This window comes from Mustelus asterias, chromosome 8 (genome assembly GCF_964213995.1).
Source record: "Mustelus asterias chromosome 8, sMusAst1.hap1.1, whole genome shotgun sequence".
Taxonomy (NCBI): Eukaryota; Metazoa; Chordata; class Chondrichthyes; order Carcharhiniformes; family Triakidae; genus Mustelus; species Mustelus asterias.
This window is the reverse complement of record NC_135808.1, coordinates 121394808-121412847: the sequence shown is the minus strand read 5'-3', so window position 1 is coordinate 121412847 and position 18040 is coordinate 121394808. Positions and strand designations below refer to the sequence as shown.

Below are 18040 nucleotides of genomic sequence, written 5' to 3'. Positions count from 1 at the left end.
ATCATTGGGGTGGCACGGTGGCACAGCGGTTAGCACTGCTGCCTCACAGCATCAGAGACCCGGGTTCAATTCCTGGCTTGGGTCACCATGTGTGTGGAGTATGCATGTTCTCCCCGTGTCTGCGTGGGTTTCCTCCCACAGTCCAAAAGACGTGCTGGTTAGGTGCATTGGCCGTGCTAAATTCTCCCTCAGTGTACCCAAACAGGGTGCTGGAGTGTGGCGACTAGGGTATTTTCACAGTAACTTCACTGCAGTGTTAATGTGACACTAACAAATAAACTAAAAACTTTATCCTAAAATACACATGAAGCATCTCTCACAACTTACCTGACCATCAATTCTCAGATTTAACTTGACCATTTAACTACTATGGTTCACTCTCTAAACTGTCCACAACATTCACTCCTTTGCATTTTTAATCTTCTCCTCAAATTCCTTTCCATGGCTTATCTCAAATGCCAGTGTAAGACGTTTGTCAACAAGAGGGAGATTATATTGCCTCCAATGTCTCGTCTCTTTTTCCTGTTGTCTCCTGCCCTGTAAGAAGTCTCACAACACCAGGTTAAAGTCCAACAGGTTTATTTGGCAGCACAAGCTTTCGGAACCTCAAGCTCCTTCTTCAGGTGAGTGAGGACTTGTGTTCACAAACAGGGCATCTAAAGACACAAACTCAATTTACAAGATAACGTAAAGAAGATCAGAGGCTGAATGCCCGTGACTGCTGAAGTGTTCGGCCTCTGATCTTCGGGTAAGTGTTCTCCAAGGCTGCCTTCACAACATACAACGCAGAATCGCTGAGCAGAAACTGATAGCCAAGTTCCGCACACATGAGGACGGCCTCAACCGGAATCTTGGGTTCATGTCACACTATCTGTAACCCCCACGACTTGCCTGGGCTTGCAAAATCTCACTAACTGCCCTGGCTGGAGACAATACACATCTCTTTAACCTGTGCTTAACCCTCTCTCCACTCACATTGTCTGTACCTTTAAGACTTGATTACCTGTAAAGACGCGCATTCCAACCATTATCTTGTAAATTGAGTTTGTGTCTTTTTCTGCCCTGTTTGTGAACACATGTCTTCATTCACCTGACGAAGGAGCTTGAGGCTCCGAAAGCTAGTGCCGCCAAATAAACCTGTTGGACTTTAACCTGGTGTTGTGAAACTTCTTACTGTGCTTACCCCAGTCCAACGCCGGCATCTCCACATCATGGCCTCCTGCCCTCTCAGTCTCTCACCCAGTGTAACTTTGAAGACCTGTCCTTTGTACTTTCTTTTCTATCCCTTCAAAGCTTAACTTGTCCTCGTGGCCAAACCCCATCTCCTCTCAATTCCTTACCATCCAATCCTGATCCTCATGTCTTGCTGACATTATAAACAGCTGTGTCCTGTCACCATCCCAGTTTCATTCAAAGAATAAAGAACAAAGAACAATACAGCACAGGAACAGGCCCTTCGGCCCTCCAAGCCTGCGCCGCTCATGTGCCCCACCAGACCATTCTTTTGTATCCCTCTATTCCCAGTCTGTTCATGTGGTTATCTAGATAAGTCTTAAACGATCCCAGCATGTCCGCCTCAATCACCTTGCTTGGCAGTGCATTCCAGGCCCCCACTACCCTCCGTGTAAAATACGTCCCCCTGACATCTGTGTTGAACCTTGCCCCCCTCACCTTGAACCCGTGACCCCTTGTGTTCGTCACCTCCAACCTGGGAAAAAGCTTCCCACTGTTCACCCTATCTCTGCCCTTCATAATTTTATACACCTCTATTAGGTCGCCCCTCATCCTCCATCTTTCCAGGGAGAACAAGCCCAGTTTACCCAATCTCTCCTCATAACTCAGCCCCTCCATACCAGGCAACATCCTGGTAAACCTTTTCTGTACTCTCTCCAAAGCCTCCACATCCTTCTGGTAGTGTGGCGACCAGAACTGGACACAGTATTCCAAATGTGGCCTAACCAACGTTCTATACAGCCGCAACATCATATGCCAACTTTTATATTCTATGCCCCATCCAATAAAGGCAAGCATGCCATATGCCTTCTTCACCACCCTCTCCACCTGTGCTGCCACCTTTAAGGATCTGTGGGCTTGTACACCCAGGTCCCTCTGTGCGTCTATACTCCTGATGGTTCTGCCATTTATTGTATAGCTCCCCCTTACATTAGATCTACCGAAATGCATCACTTCACATTTATCTGGATTAAATTCCATCTGCCATTTCTCCACCCAAGTTCCAGCCTATCTATATCCTGCTGTATTCTCTGACAATGTTCATCACTATCTGCAACTCCAGCAATCTTTGTGTCGTCCGCAAACTTACTGATCACACCAGCTACATCTTCCTCCAAATCATTTATATATATCACAAACAGCAGAGGTCCCAGTACAGAGCCCTGCGGAACACCACTAGTCACAGACCTCCAACCGGAAAAAGACCCCTCCACTGCTACCCTCTGTCTTCTTTGGCTAAGCCAGTTCTCCACCCATCTAGCTAGCTCACCTTTTATCCCGTGAGATTTAACCTTTTGCACCAGCCTGCCATGGGGGACCTTGTCAAACGCTTTACTAAAATCCATATAGACGACATCCACGGTCCTTCCGTCGTCAATCGTTTTTGTCACCTCCTCAAAAAACTCAACCAAATTTGTGAGGCATGACCTCCCTCGTACAAAATCATGCTGTCTATCGCTAATGAGATTATTCAGTTCTAAATGCGCATATATCCTATCTCTAGGAATCTTCAACAACCTCCCTACCCCGGACCACAAGTTCACCGGCCTATAATTACCCGGGTTATCCTTGCTACCCTTCTTAAATAACGGGATCACATTTGCTATCCTCCAATCCTCTGGGACCTCACCTATGTCCAGTGAAGAGACAAAGATTTCTGTTAGAGGCCCAGCAATTGCATCTCTCGCCTCCCTGAGGAGTCTAGGATAGATGCCATCTGGCCCTGGGGATTTGTCTGTCTTAATGTTTCCTAAAAAAACCTAACACTTCCTCCCTTGTATAATCAGAAGTATAATCAGCCTCCAGGACCCTTGCCAACCATTTCCAGCATTCCTTTGCTCGCAAGAGTCTTTGAATGTGCAATAGCCTCTTTGTACCCATATCTTTTGCTCTTTTCAATATCGTAACAGCCCCAACAAAGTTATTAAATACCATTCTTTGCAACTGTGATCATAGTGCATTACCCCTCTTGTCCTCTCCACAGCATCCAAAGTGGCTGACTGCATTATGCTTCTCCAAAGGGCCTGTTATATAAATCCACAGGACAACCATCACATTCTTCCATGCTTAAACACATGAATGTAGCCCGAATGTCTGCAGCAATGGCCTCTCTTCCCACTACCAATCATCACTTCCAGAGTTCCCCAAGGATCTGCTCTTGATCCCTCCTGTATATACTGATCCTTTGTGTCATCATCAAAAACAAAAATGAGGATATCCAATATATTTTGCTACCACTTCTCTCAAATTGCCAATTGCCTGTGTGTTATCAGACTACTTGTTTGACAGGTGCTCCTGAACGAGCCATAACTTCCTCCAGCTGAACATCAGGAAGATCAATTTTGGCTCACATGGCTGAAGTTTTTATTACTAATTCTGCCTCCCACAATATTCCTAGCTGACACATTTCTTAAATATGGTGTCCTTTGTCCTTGAAGCTTTTGCTTATTCTTTTGTGATCTATAGATTTGCTTTGTCAATGTCGTATCCTCAGCAAATTCTAACTTGACCAAAGGTCTGCTGCAAGTAGGTTGTCTCAGTTCCATTCAGCTAACTCTCCTGTCCCAACTGCCCTACACCGATGCCTCAGTCTTGTAAATTTAAAGACATTATACCCCTCTATGGCCTCACCTTCACCAACTCTATAATACCCACCTCAGATTTTCATTCCATTCCTAACTCCAGTCTCGTATGCTTTTCATTTCCAGCTCTTGGCTGCATATTCCTTTGGTCTTCACTTCAAAACACCTCTTCAACTCTCAACCTCTCTTAATAGTCTAGTGATAATACCACTGGGCCATCGCCTCTCATGGGGAGGCGATGGCCTAGTGGTATTATCACTAGACTATTAATCCAGAGACTCAGCTAATGTTCTGGGGACCCAGGTTCGAATCCCGCCACGGCAGATGGTGGAATTTGAATTCAATAAAAAACATCTGGAATTAAGAATCTACTGATGACCATGAAACCATTGTCGACTGTCGGAAAAACCCATCTGGTTCACTAACGTCCTTTAGGGAAGGAAATCTGCCATTCTTTCCTAGTCTGGCCTACATGTGACTCCAGAGCCACAGCAATGTGGTTGACTCTCAAAAGCCCTCAGGGATGGGCAATAAATGCTGGCCCAGCCAGCAGTGCCCATGTCCCACAAATGAATAAAAAAAAACCTCCTTTACATCATTTCAAAACCTATTTCATCAGTTATTATTTGATAAGCTAATTCAAAAGACATTTGAAAGAATTGTGGATGTTTGTGTGGTGCTGTAGTCATGTTAATGCTAATTCAGGTTAGGAAGGCAGGTTTCCTTCTGGTTAGCAAACCAGCTGGGTTTTAACAACAAGCTGACAGCTTCATGGTCACTTTTACTGACACCAAGTTTTATCTCCAGATTCTTTGAAATGGAATTCAAAGTCCCGTACTGCCGAGGTGCGATTTTTAAAAACATTCATGGAATTTGGGCATCACTGGCAAGGCTAGTATTTATTACCCATCCCTAACTGCCCTCGAGAAGATGGTGGTATGCCTTCTTGAACTGCTTCAGTGCATTTTAGGTACACCCACAGTGCTGTTCAAAATGGAGTTCCAGGATTTTGACCCAGCAACAGTGAAGGAACGGCAATAGATTTCCAAGTCAGGATGCTGTATGACTTGGAAGGAAACTTGCAGGTGGTGGTGTTCCAATGTATTTGCTGCCTTTGTCCTTTTCAGTGGTAGGTGTAGTGAATTTGAACTCATGCTCTCTGGATTACTCGTCCAGTACGACCATTGCACCAACAAGAAAGGGTAAACGGACAGAATCTGCAAAGTAATCATAGAAATCATAGAAACCCTACAGTGCAGAAGGAGGCCATTCGGCCCATCGAGTCTGCACCGACCACAATCCCACCCAGGCCCTACCCCCACATATTTTACCCACTAATCCCTCTAACCTACGCATCCCAGGACTCTAAGGGGCAATTTTTTTAACCTGGCCAATCAACCTAACCCGCACATCTTTGGACTGTGGGAGGAAACCGGAGCACCCGGAGGAAACCCACGCAGACACGAGGAGAATGTGCAAACTTCACACAGACAGTGACCCGAGCCGGGAATCGAACCTGGGACCCTGGAGCTGTGAAGCAGCAGTGCTAGCCACTGTGCTACTGTGCCGTAATCACGAGAGGCTTCTCCCAATTCCTTATTAGACAGGTTTGGCTGCTAAATCAAGAAGGCAGCTCGATGAGGAAAATCCCAGATTCAATCTTAACTAAGCTGGCAATGGGTTCCCTGCAATTGGACCCAGAGTTTCTGTACTGGGAAGAAAAAATAAATCCACTAGTGACTCCTTGTTGCAAGGTTGCATTGTGGACAGCAGGTGAGGTTGGAATCGGATCCCTACAAACCTCTTACGTATGAGAGAAGAGCCAGAAACTTATTTTCAAGACTCAAAGTACTGGTGGAACCATATGCCAAGTAAGCGGCCTCAAGAGGAGTTGGGGGAGGGAAAGAGATGGAAGAAAGGTAGCAATGAGACAATTTAGGGACTGCTCTTCACCTTCAAATTTATTCTATTCTAAGTATTGAAGTTCACCTATCAAGCATTGCAAAAATGCCATCCCCATTCTGAGATTAGCTTGCTTCCAGTTTTGTGGAACAAGGTTTCCACAGCGCATGTGTGCAAAATAGCAGATGCTTTGTTGGGACATCATATTCAAGAACTGTATCTTCTTTTAAAATTTGGATTATTTGAACACTTGGATTTTGTTTTGAAAAGGGTCGTAAGTTCACCTTGGCCTGAGATCAAGCATACCTTTTCCAAGAAATCACCTGACCAGCATGGCACTTGAGGAGGAGAGCTATTTGCTTCTTTGAACAGTAATTACTTTAAAGGCTAGTGTGGTATTTCATCAAAGGAACAGAGGTGTTGGGAGATGGGTGCTTTTGTCAATACAGTGCCCATGTATATTGGCTACTGACGGTCCTGTGGAAAGCTCAGCTAGATACAGGCAAACTCTTTGCGTGCATTTGAACATATGTTTGGTGAACTCTGTTCCTACCCTATTTGCAGTGGTACATGTTGTATGATGTGCATATGGTGCTGGTACTTTACTGGCATACTCTTAGATTAATCCTGATACAGTGTAAGAAATGGATTTTAAAATATAGTACACGAAAGGCATACAAGAATAAGCATTTTACAACATTCACAAATTACTCCCTCTGCACCAAAATGCAATTTTTTCCACCCATTTGCACACATTAAAAATGAAACTCAATTCTTAAAACAACTTTTATGATGCCAATGAGTAGCTTATTATCGTCACTGCCTCAAAACTTAAAAAACAAAGGTCAAATCCAGGAATCCATTTTAATTTAAGACAATCCGCCATTTACATACTAAGAAATGGCGCGTTTATTGAAATTTGGCTTTGCAATCAGCCAGCAATATAATTTCCTGGCATTCACCAGCTGCAAATGGTTTTCAGTCTTGTCTCAAATAATTATCTTAGCCATTACTTCTTAAAAAGCCTTTCTATTGTGTAGGGGAGGTGCCTCCAACATTTTATGGCAATAAGCGGCCTTGGAAGGATGTTATGACCTTGTCCATCTCACAGCAAGAAAGAAATGTATAAAAACCACATTGAACCAGATTTAGATACGCTTCTGCAATATAGAAACAAAAGATACTATTTCATTGATGTACTTTCATTTAACAATTCTTCTAAAGTGCCAGATAACAGAATTTAAGAAAATTACTCAAACTTAAAAAAGCAGTCATTAAAATAATTAAAACGTGATCCAGTATAGAAACTAGGGAATTTAGTAACAGTATACATATTGCCTTGGCGTTTTTCTACACCACATTTTAGTAATTTTGATAGTATCAATGTGTTTACAATTTAAAATAAAGACCAAATATGATTATTATGATAATGTATTGAATCAATCAGATTGATCGGATACATTCTGAAAAAAAATGCAAAAGTATACTGGTCCAAAATAAACTGGAGTGTTTCAGGTGCTTCTGTAGAAAGGAATTTAAATATGAAGGGTATTTCTGGATTTGGAAACAGTGTAAAATAGAACTACTTACAGACTTGGACGATTTTGAGTTGAGTTCTGATAAATCTTCAATATTTTACACTGACAAACATGAAAGTCAGCCAATGAAAGTCAGCCATTCCTAGGAGGACGAGCGTTTGGAGCTCAATTTTTTGTCTAAAAAGCAACTTCATGTTAAGACAAGGTACCAAGAAGTGACCTTTGTGCCCTGTTGGGTGTTGTAAGACGGGCAGTCTTTCTTCCAAAAGATCAATTAGTTTCTGCGTGTAATTACGTACATGTCTGAAGTGTATTGAGAAATAATTACCCTGATCGTTGGGTTTTAAATCATGAGTATGTGCCAGGTACCCAGCAACTTAAATCAATGCCAATGCCTGAAGGTAGCTTGCCACAAAACCTGATTAACCTATTATGTTGAATGGCCAGTGACAGTGGTTTCACCAGCCATCTTTTGAACATCCTTGCTCTTTCCATAATCTAAGAGGCACATGAGTCTTACAACAGTCTATTCTAGGTAACAGAATGGCTTTGGCGTTCTGGTACTGAATTCTACAGATTCTTCACACTGTCCCATTATAGACAGCAAGCAACTATAAAAGGGAAGCATTAATAAGTCAAATGACGGTACGTTTAAAAAATAGAAACATAGATTTTGCATTAAAGTTTGATATTATGTATTGTACGGCAATGTAACGGTCAATCATTTATTTTTAAACAGAGTACCAACCTAATCTAACAAAAAAAAATGCAGTTTCTTTCGACAATGTATTAATGAGAAAAGCTAAAATAGCTGTCAATTTCAGACTCTCTTTTCGTTTCCTTCAGTCGGAGTTGACTGTTAGGCGGTTGTGGTCAACATTTCACATAGAGCACATCCCTATCTTCAGGAAGATGAATGTGCAACTTTGCTTCTCTTAGTTTTCCGCGAACATTTGGAGAAGTAAAATCACAGATTGTCTTGCTGATAGCAAAAGGGCCAAAACAGAGTCATTCTGTGTTAGCCTGAGAGCATTGAAATACCGATGCATTGCTCCTGGGAGCAATGCATCAGTGTTTCAATTTATCGATGAGCATTCCATGCTGCCCATGAACAATAATGCAAAATCAAGCTTCATTTCTACATCAAGTTACAGCTCAAAGGGTATTAACATTGAAAATCTCTTCTGCAGCAATTTTGATTTTTATGAATCCTACAAAGAGGATTCTTTAAATTTTCACACACCGTACTGACTGCTGTGTATTAAGTAATTCACATTTCTTACTGTGACAAAATGAACTTTAACTGGAGTCACCGCACGTTGGATATTTGAGACTGACTGAAATATTTGATGTCTACTGTCAATATGGCCTCTATTGCAGCGAGTCCCTTCCACCTATATTTTCAATTTATTGCTCAAAAATGGTCAAAAGGCAAAAGATGCCCTTTAAAACCTGAATCAAGTTTGCTTGCATGGTAGCCACTGCTGCAAATTTGTGTTGACTGCAGATTGTGAATAGATTACTAATTTTTGACCTGCCTATTAAACTCAAATATACTAAAATGATGACTTCCATATACATAAATTAAGTAGGGTCAGAGAAAATAAAAACTACATTTATAAACTTCAGATGTGTTTTTTTAAGTTATATAATCTCAATGGTATTCCTCTGTCACGGAATTATATAGAAATTACAACGTGAAGGGGGCCCTTCGACCCAAGCAGTCTGTTATGAGCAGTGGTGCTAATTCTATTTACCCGTTCTGTATTCCTCTTTCTTTCAAACATCCATTCAACTTATCCTTAAACACTGGCATAGTTTCTGCTTCAAATCGCCAATTCTAGTTGTGCAGTCCACTGATTCTCAAATCTTGGTTAAAAAAAAATTGTTCCTGCTGCCCTAATCCTCTTCAGTTTAATTCTAAATCTAAGTTCCCTCATTCGAGATCCTTAATTTACTGCAAAGAGTCTGTTTCTATCTATTGTGATCCCATCAGATTTTTAAACACCTTCATTAAATCACCATTCATAGAAATACACAGAGGTCACATATGGAAACTCACCAATCCAGAGTCAGTGATGATCTTGCACCTGATCAAATAGCTCGAATAAACATTGACCCACCCTGTTCCCGCACCCCTTTCAATTCCTTTTTCTTCATCAACCAACCCAAACCAACCTTGAACGTTGCCATTGATTTAATTTCCAGGAAGTGAATTTCACTGCTTTCTCCTGCCCTCTATTCTAAATCACTTACATTTAATTTCGTAGCTATGGGCCCTTTTTTCCTCTCTTAACTGCTGTGAAAATGTACACTTACATCCATCATTTCCTGTCCTTTCAAATGTTTTTATATCAGTAATCTGTGCAGTTTTAGCTGAAAAACTGTTTTAGCAGGCATTATCCCAGTGAATCCAAGAAGTACCCTTGTGAAAACCTCATTCAGAACTCAACTTTGCACAGAATACCAATTCAGATCTTTAGGCGATACACAGACTGTAGCTTTTTAACCCATTGTCCCAGTTTTCTTTGATCTTCTAAACATTTAAATATATCTTCTTAATTGGTATACATAAGAACATACAAGGAGAAGGTAAATCGGCCCCTTAAGCCTGCTCCGCCATTCAATGAGATCATAAGGTCATGGTAGGGTGGTAAATTGTGAAGAGGATGGCCTTAGATTATAGGAGGATATAGGGTTATTCAGATGGACTGATCAGTGGCAAATGAAATTCAACCCGGATAAATATGAGGTGATGCACTCAGGTAGGACAAATAATAGCACCAAACATCAGAGGGATCTTGCTGTTTATATATACTGGCCTCTTGAAGTAATAGGACAGGTGGATAAAGTGGTTAAAAAGGCATATGATATAATTGTCTTTATTAGTTGAGGCATAGAGTTTAAAAGCAAGGCGCTTACGCTGGAACTATATAAAACATTGATTAGGTCCCAGTTAGAGTAATGTGTGTAGTTCCGGAATCCACATTATAGGAGGGATGTGATAGAACTGGAAAGGGTACAGAGGAGATTTGCCAAGATGTTGCGTGGGCCGGAGAGTTTTAATTATGAAGTGATATTGGATAGACAGGGGTTATTTGCCTTGGGGCAGAGGAGACCAAGGGGGGAAATGATTGAGATGTATAAAATTATGAAGGGCATAGATAGAGAAGATAGGAAGAAACTTTTCCCCTTAGTGGAGGTATCAGGAGCATTTAAGGTAAGGGGCAGGAGGTTGAGAGGGGATGTGAGGAAAAACTTTTTCATGCAGAGAATGGTGGGAGTCTGGAACTTACTATCTGAAAGGATGGTGTAGGCAGCCAACATACACGACAGACCTATGCAACTTACCTCTTTCAAAGCCTTCAGGATCTTAGAATCTAGCCCAACAAACGACCCATCACATTTCTTCCTCCTTAGCTTAGTTAACTCATCTGAAATGTTCATTTTATCCTTCCAAACATTGCTCCTTTAGCTCTCAAACACTTGAGGATTAACGGTATTCTTTACTTCAGGAAAGACAGTGATCCAGTTATTAAATGCCTTTTAAATCATCCTTTACAAATTGTCAATCTGCTTCTCTCAAGGGTCACGTTTCACTCTTAAACCTTTTATTGATGTTGCGCTGTTCTGATGTTTTGACAGCACTGGTTGAAGGTTGAATGTTGACAAGGACACTTGGAGAACTGCCTGCTATTCTTCAAATAGTGCCTTGGGATTTTTTTACAGTTACCCAAGCAGGCAGCTGCAGTCTCAATTTAACATCCCATCCAAAACACAACACCTCCAATACTGCAGCACTCCATCAGTACTGTAATGTCAGCCTAGAACTTATGGTCAAGAAATGGTGGTTGGATCCAAGCCCTTTTGACTCAAAACCAAAAAGCAATGCCACTGAGCGAAGCTGATATCTAGCATGTTGCCAAATCTCAAATGTCTCAAATCATTTCACATACAAATTACTCTGGATTAGTCATTGCTGTCTTTCTAACAAATGCACAACAATTGAGCACAGCAAATTGTTATAAATAGGAATGAGACAAATGACCAATTAGTATATTTTTGGTGACAATAGTTGAGAAAAGAATTTTGTTTATGACACTGGAAAATCACTTCCTCATTCACATAGTGCCAGGGTTCTTCACCATCCCTCCCACTCAAGACTTTGCAAATAGAGACGTGATTTAAAGTAAAGTTTATTTATTAGTCACAAGTAGGCTTACACTGCAATGAAGTTATTGTGAAATCCCCTAGTCGCCACACTCCGTTGCTTGTTCGGGTACATTGAGGGAGAATTTAGCATGGCCAATGCACCTAACCAGCACATCTTTTGGACTGCGGGAGGAAACCCACGCAGACACAGGGAGAACATTTAACATTGTATAAGGAAGACAGTAACTATCAGGACTGAACTTGCTATGTACTGCACTGTCAGGTAAGGACTGCCAGCAGATGAGGAGAAGAACATTGTATGATTGACTGCTGTCAGCAGACGTGGTGGGGAGTAGGAGGCAGCCAAATATATAGCCTCAATGTTGGATTCAAAGGAAACTATGAGCTCCTTACTCATGACATTAAAGGAACTTTGTGGAAAGATCCACAACCAAAAAGAGAACTGATGTGCTCTTACGACAGATGCTGCCTAGACTTTGTCATTAGATTTTGAATTTCATAGGGTTGCCAAATTAAATGCAATGAAGAAACAAAATACTTGGAATATGTGGAGTCTTCCGAACTCCTCAGTCACTAATAAAGTTAAGCAGGGCTCCATGTAAGTGTCAACCCTCTTTCAGCATGTTTTTCTCCAATGCCTTCCATGATGCTGCTCCTGGGTTCAAAATCAGATATCTCAAGATTCTCAATCTGAGACAACTTCAGGCAGAGATCAAAATCTCTAGATACTTTGTGATTTCCTGTTTGCTGATGACTGTGCATTAGAACAAATTACAGCACAGGAACAGGCCCTTCTGCCCTCCAGGCCTACACCGACCATGCTGCCCAACTTAACTAAAACCCCTACCCTTCCGGGAACCATATCCCTCTATTCCCATTCTATTCATGTATTTTGTCAAGGTGCCCCTCAAAAGTCACTACCATATCCGCTTCCACTACCACCCTCGGCAACGAGTTCCAGGCACCCACCCCTCTCTGTGTAAAAAATCTGCCTCGTACATCTCCTTTAAATCTTGCCCCTCGCACCTTAAACCTCTGCCCCCTAGTAATTGACTCTTCCACCCTGGGAAAAAGCTTCTGACTATCCACTCTGTCCATGCCTCTCATAATCTTGTAGACTTCTATCAGGTCGCCCCTCAACCTCCGTCGTTCCAGTGAGAACAAACCAAGTTTCTCCAACCTCTCCTCATAGCTAATGCCCTCCATACCAGGCAACATCCTGGTAAATCTTTTCTGTACCCTCTCCAAAGCCTGCATATCCTTCTGGTAATATGGCGACCAGAATTGAACACTATATTCCAAGTGCAGCCTAACTAAGCTTCTATAAAGCTGCAACATGACTTGCCAATTTTTAAATGCAATGCCCCGGCCAATGAAGGCAAGCATGCCGTATACCTTCTTGACTATCTTCTCCACCTGCATTGCCACTTTCAGTGACCTGTGTACCTGTACACCCAGGTCCCTTTGCCTATCAATACTCTTAAGGGTTCTGCCATTTACTGTATATTTCCTATCTGTATTAGACCTTCCAAAATGCATTACCTCACATTTGTCCGGATTGAACTCCATCTGTCATCTCTTCACCCAAGTCTCCAATCGATCTATATCCTGTTGTATCCTCTGATGGTCCTCATCGGTATCCGCAAATACACCAACCTTTGTGTCGTTCGCAAACTTACTAATCAAACCAGTTACATTTTTCTCCAAATCATTCATATATACATTACAAACAGCAAAGGTCCCAGCACTGGTCCCTGAGGAACGCCATTTGTCACAGCCCTCAGAAACACACTCTTCCACTGCTACCCTCTGTCTTCCTTGACCGAGTAAGAAGTTTGACAACACCAGGTTAAAGTCCAACAGGTTTATTTGGTAGCAAAAGCCACAAGCTTTCGGAGCCTTAAGCTCCTTCTTCAGGTGAGTGGGAATTCTGTTCACAAACAGGGCATATAAAGACACAAACTCAATTTACAGAATAATGGTTGGAATGCGAATACTTACAGCTAATGAAGTCTTAAAGGTACAAACAATGTGAGTGGAGAGAGCATTAAGACAGGTTAAAGAGATGTGTATTGAACGAGCCAGTTTTGTATCCAGCTTGCCAGCTCACCTCTGATCCCATGCGACTTTACCTTTTGTACCGTCTGCCATGAGGGACCTTGTCAAAAGCCTTACTGAAGTCCATGTAGACAACATCCACTGCCCTACCCTCAATCAAGCAGCTGGTTCAGAGCCGGACATACAATGTAACATGGACTTGTTCTCCCATGCACGTGACAATTTTGGCCTTTTGATCAGCATGTAGGAGACTAAAGTAATGTACCAATATGGTGCAGGAAAGGTCTATCGCAAGTCCGAGGTTTCAGTTCATGACCAGAACCTGTCAGCACTGGATACATATAATCTTTTGAGCTATCAAAATTGACAATGAGATACATGTAAGAATTGCCAAAGCACATGTAGTTTTTGGCAAACTCCAAACATCAATCTGATAGAGCAACAGTCCTGCCCATTCTTCTCTATGCACGCAAGACTAGGGCTCTGTACCAGTGTCATGCCAAGAAGCTCCATCATTTTCACTCGAGCTACCTTGGTAGATTCTGAAGATCAGATGGCAGGCCAAACACCAGACAGAGATGCTCACCTCAGCTGGTGTGCCAAATATCCATGTTATCTTGGTATAGTCACAACTGTGTGGGCTGGTCATGTAGCCAGAATGCTTTACACTTACTTACCAAAGCAAATCTTCTCTGGAGAATTAGTGTCAGGGATGCGCTCTCATGGCAGTCAGGGGAAACTCTACAAGGACACTGAAGATTTCACTTAAAAGTTTTGATATTGTCTTTGAGTCTTGGGAGAATCTAATCCAGGATCACTGCATCTGATGCAAACAAATAACTGTGCTGCCTCCTTCGAAAGCCACGCATATCAGAGACGGAGAGAAAATGCAAGAGAAGAAAATCCCAAGCCAGCAACTCACCCAAAACTCAATTGGCTGTAATATCCTGCAGACCCTTCCGGGCACAGATCAGCCTTAGCAGTAACCTACGTATCCACCTACCAAACACCCCAAATGAAGAACATGGTCATCTTTGCCTCAAAGGGTGAAAAAGAAAATTTTAACACGAGGAGAAATTAGGAAAAGAACACAAAACAACAGCTGAAAAGTATCAGAACACATTATCTGTGGCAGATATTGCATGAGGTTATGGGATAGAACAAAGAACAAAGAACAGTACACCACAGGAAACAGGCCCTTCGGCCTTCCAAGCCTGTGCCGCTCCTTGGTCCAACTAGACCAATCTTTTGTATCCCTCCATTCCCAGGCTGCTCATGTGACTATCCAGGTAAGTCTTAAACGATGCCAGCGTGTCTGCCTCCACCACCCTACTTGGCAGCGCATTCCAGGCCCCCACCACCCTCTGTGTAAAAAACATCCCTCTAATATCTGAGTTATACTTCGCCCCTCTCACCTTGAGCCCGTGACCCTGCGTGATCGTCACTTCTGGTCTGGGAAAAAGCTTCCCACCGTCCACCCTATCCATCCCCTTCATAATCTTGTACACCTCTTAGATCTCCCCTCATTCTCCATCTTTCCAGCGAGAACAACCCCAGTTTGCCCAATCTCTTCTCATAGCTAAGACCCTCCATACCAGGCAACATCCTGGTAAACCTTCTCTGCACTCTCTCGAATGCCTCCACGTCCTTCTGGTAGTGCGGCGACCAGAACTGGACGCAGTACTCCAAACGTGGCCTAACCAGCGTTCTATACAGCTGCATCATCAGACTCCAGCTTTTATACTCTATACCCCGTCCTATAAAGGCAAGCATACCATATGCCTTCTTCACCACCTGTGGACTTGCACACCTAGGTCCCTCTGTGTTTCTGTACTCTTGATGGCTCTGCTATTTATTGTATAACTCCCCCCTACATTATTTCTTCCAAAATGCATCACTTCGCATTTATCTGGATTAAATTCCATCTACCACCTCCCCGCCCAATTTTCCAGCCCATCTATATCCTGCTGTATTGCCCGACAATGCTCATCACTATCCGCAAGTCCAGCCATCTTCGTGTCATCCGCAAACTTGCTGATAACACCAGTTACACCTTCTTCCAAATCATTTATATATATCACAAATAGCAGAGGTCGCAGTACAGAGCCCTGCGGAACACCACTGGTCACAGATCTCCAGCCGGAAAAAGACCCTTCAACTGCTACCCTCTGTCTCCTATGGCCAAGCCAGTTCTTCACCCATCCAGCCACTTCTCCTTGTATCCCATGAGCCCTAACCTTCTTAACCAACCTGCCATGAGGGACTTTGTCAAATGCCTTACTGAAATCCATATAGACGACATCCACGGCCCTTCCTTCGTCAACCGTTTTTGTCACTTCCTCAAAAAACTCCACCAAATTTGTAAGGCACGACCTCCCTCTTACAAAACCATGCTGTCTGTCACTAATGAGATTGTTCCGTTCTAAATGCACATACATCCTGTCTCTAAGAATCCTCTCCAACAACTTACCTACCACGGATGTCAAGCTCACCGACCTATAATTTCCCAGGTTATCCCTGCTACCGTTCTTAAACAACAGGACTACATTCGCTATCCTCCAATCCTCAGGGACCTCACCTGTGTCCAAAGAAGCGACAAAGATTTCCATCAGAGGCCCAGCAATTTCATCTCTCGTCTCCCTGAGCAGTCTAGGATAGATGCCATCAGGCCCTGGGGCTTTGTCAGTTTTAATGTTCCCTAAAAAACCTAACACTTCCTCCCTTGTAATGGAGATTTTCTCTAATGGGTCAACACCTCCCTCCGAGACACTCCCAGTTAACACGCCCCTCTCCTTCGTGAATACCGATGCAAAGTATTCATTTAGGATCTCCCCTCTTCCCTTGGGTTCTCAGCATAATTCCCCTCCTTTGTCCCCGAGAGGTCCGATTTTCTCCCTGACAACTCTTTTGTTCCTAACGTATGAATAGAATGTCTTAGGATTCTCCTTAATCCTGCCTGCCAAGAACATCTCATGACCTCTTTTTGCCCTTCTAACTCCCCGTTTGAGTTCTTTCCTACTCTCTCTGTATTCCTCCAGAGCTCCATCTGTTTTCAGTTGCCTGGACTTAACGTACGCCTCCCTTTTCATTTTAATCAGATCCTCAATTTCCCTGGTTATCCACGGCTCTCGAATCCTACCTTTCCTATCTTTCCTTTTTACAGGCACATGCCTATCCTGTAGCCTTATCAATTGTTCCTTAAAAGACTCCCACATGCCAGACGTGGACTTACCCTCGAACATCCTCTCCCAAATCAACGTCCACCAATTCCTGCCTAATCCGGCTATAGTTAGCCTTCCCCTAATTTAGCACCCTGCCCGTAGGACAGCACTCATCCTTGTCCATTACTATCCTAAAGTTAATAGAGTTGTGGTCACTATTTGCCACATGTTCCCCTACCGAAACTTTGACAACCTGACTGGGCTCATTTCCCAGAACTAGGTCCAGTATAGCCCCCTCTCTAGTCGGGCTATCTACATACTGTTCCAAAGAACCTTCCAGTATGCATTTTACAAATTCCTCCCCATCCGGAACCCCAGCTCTAAGCACTTTCCAGTCTATACCAGGGAAATTAAAGTCCCCCACTACAACAACCCTACTTTTTTTGCACCTATCCAGAATCTCCTGACATATCCTTTCCTCCACTTCCCGTGGGCTGTTGGGTGGTCTGTAGTACACCCCCAGCATAGTGACTGCACCCTTCCTGTTTCTGAGTTCCACCCACAGTGACTCAATACATGACCCCTCTAAGTTGTCTACCCTCTGCACCGCTGTAATATGCTCCCTAACTAATATCGCTACTCCCCAACCATTTTCAGCCCCTCCTCTGTCTCGCCTAAAACACTTATACCCCAGAATATTCAGCTGCCAGTCCTGTCCTTCTTTTAACCAAGTCTCCGTCACCGCAACCACATCCAAATTCCACGTAAGCATTAAGGCCCTAAGTTCGTCTGTCTTACCCGTTACGCTCCTCGCATTGAAGCAGATGCACTCCAGACCTCCAGGCTCACTCAGGTCATCCTCCTCCAGAGTGCTCCTCTTCTTAGCTAGCCTTGCCCTGGCCCCCAGCTCAACCCCAGCCACAGTACTTACTGACCTACTGTTTTGTTCACCACCCCCCTGCCACACTAGTTTAAATCCTGCCGAAACACTCTAGCAAAACTCCCAGCCAGGATATTTGCTCCCTTCCAGTTAAGGTGTAACCCATCCTTTCTGTACAGTTGCCATCCTGACTTGAAGACTTTCCAGTTATCTATGAATTTAAAACCGTCCCTCTTGCACCAGTCCTTTAGCATGCGTTCAACTGTAGAATCTCCCTGTTCCTAGCCTCACTTGCACTAGACACCGGGAGCAGTCCAGAGATTGCTACCCTGGAGGCCTTACTTTTTAGCCGAGCACCCATCTCCCTGAATTTCTCTCGTATGACCCCCCTGCTCTTCCTACCTACATCATTTTCACCAATGTGTATAATTACGTCCGTTTGACTACTTTCCTTTTTAATATGCTTCCTACCATCTCGGAGACATCCAGTACCCCGGCACCAGGGAGGCAGAC

The 18040-nt window shown here is 43.2% G+C and overlaps 1 protein-coding gene across 16 annotated transcripts in view; it reads right to left on the bottom strand.

Annotated features, from left to right (window-relative positions):
• LOC144497506 (ecotropic viral integration site 5 protein homolog) overlaps nt 1–18040 on the bottom strand; it is a 220782-nt gene that overhangs the window by 28197 nt on the left and 174545 nt on the right. The window lies entirely within an intron of this gene.